The sequence below is a fragment of the Arachis ipaensis genome, chromosome B9, assembly GCF_059453495.1.
Source record: "Arachis ipaensis isolate K30076 ecotype BB chromosome B9, ASM5945349v1, whole genome shotgun sequence".
Classification (NCBI taxonomy): domain Eukaryota; kingdom Viridiplantae; phylum Streptophyta; class Magnoliopsida; order Fabales; family Fabaceae; genus Arachis; species Arachis ipaensis.
In genome coordinates, this window is record NC_142444.1 from 140,549,532 (window position 1) to 140,551,271 (window position 1,740).

The 1,740-nt window shown below is 37.0% G+C and overlaps 1 non-coding gene across 1 annotated transcript; it reads right to left on the bottom strand.

The window, feature by feature from the left end:
* Positions 1–1,194: 1,194 nt before the first annotated feature.
* Positions 1,195–1,302, bottom strand: LOC148546571 (small nucleolar RNA R71). The gene has a single exon (XR_015900625.1). It is a non-coding gene; the product is annotated as a small nucleolar RNA R71 (small nucleolar RNA).
* Between the last annotated feature and the right edge of the window lie 438 nt (positions 1,303–1,740).

The following is a 1,740-nucleotide window of genomic DNA, read 5'->3' on the forward strand; positions in this document are numbered from 1 at the left end:
TCGCGTAAGGTTTTATTACTTGGACGACCCAGTGCACTTGCTGGTTAGTTGTACCAGAGTTGTGAAAAGTGTGATCACAATTCCGTGCACCAAGTTTTTGGCGCCGTTGCCGGGGATTGTTCGAGTTTGGACAACTGACGGTCCATCTTGTTGCTTAGATTGGGTAATTTTATTTTATGTTTAAGCTTTTTATTTTTATTTTCAAAAAAAAAATTAAAAAAAATTAATAAAATCATAAAGACTAAAAAATTTTGTGTTTCTTGTTTGAGTCTTGTGTCAAATTTTAAGTTTGGTGTCAATTGCATTTTTTTAATTTTCTTAAAATTTTCGAAAATTCATGCATTATGTTCTTCATGATCTTCAAGTTGTTCTTGATGATTTTCTTTGTTTGATCTTTACATTTTCTTGTTTTGTGTCTTTTCTTATTTTTTATATGCATTTTCTCATATCTTTCTATTTATTTTATTTATCTACTAACATTTCTCTTCTACTCATCTAATAATTTGAACCCTCTCCCTCTCTCTATGTTCAAATTCTTCTTATTCTCTCTCTACCCCATTCTTCTATTCTTCTTTTCCTCTGACACATAAAGGAATCTCTATACTGTGACATAGAGGATTCCACTACTCTCTTTGTTCTCTTCTTTTTCATATGAGCAGGAACAAGGATAAGGACATTCTTGTTGAAACTGACCCTGAACCTGAAAGGACTCTGAAGAGGAAGCTAAGAGAAGCTAAAGCACAACACTCTGGAGAGGACCTTACAGAAAATTTCGAAAAAGAAGTAGACATGGCAGCCGAACCTGAGAACAATGGTGGAGATGGAAGGAAGGTGCTTGGTGACTTTACTGCACCAACTTTCAACTTCTATGGAAGAAGCATCTCAATTTTTGCCATTGGAGCAAACAACTTTGAGCTTAAGCCTCAATTAGTTTCTCTAATGCAGCAGAATTGCAAGTTTCATGGACTTCCATTGGAAGATCCTCATAAGTTTTTAGCTAAATTCTTGCAAATCTGTGACACTGTTAAGACCAATGGGGTTGATCCCGAGGTCTACAGACTTATGATTTTCCCCTTTGCTGTAAGAGACAGAGCTAGGATATGGTTGGACTCACAACCTAGAGAAAGCCTGAACTCTTGGGAAAAGTTGGTCAATGCTTTCTTGGCCAAATTCTTTCCACCTCAAAAGATGAGCAAGCTTAGAGTGGAAGTCCAAACCTTCAGACAGAAGGAAGGTGAATCCTTCTATGAAGCTTGGGAAAGATACAAGCAATTGATCAGAAGGTGTCCTTCTGACATGCTTTCAGAATGGAGCATCTTATGTATATTCTATGATGGTCTGTCTGAATTATCCAAGATGTCATTCGACCACTCTGCTGGTGGATCTCTTCATCTGAAGAAAACACCTGCAGAAGCCCAGGAACTCATTGAAATGGTTGCAAATAACCAGTTCATGTATACTTCTGAAAGAAATCCTATGAATAATGGGATGACTCAGAAGAAAGAAGTTCTTGAGATTGATACTCTGAATGCCATATTGGCTCAGAACAAAATATTGACTCAGCAAGTCAATATGATTTCTCAGAATCTGACTGGATTACAAGTTGCATCTGGCAGTACTAAAGAAGCCTCCTCTGAAGGAGAAGCTTATGACACTGAGAATCTTGCAATGGAAGAGGTAAATTACATGGGAGAATCCTATGAAAACACCTATAATCCTTCATGGAGAAATCATCCAAAT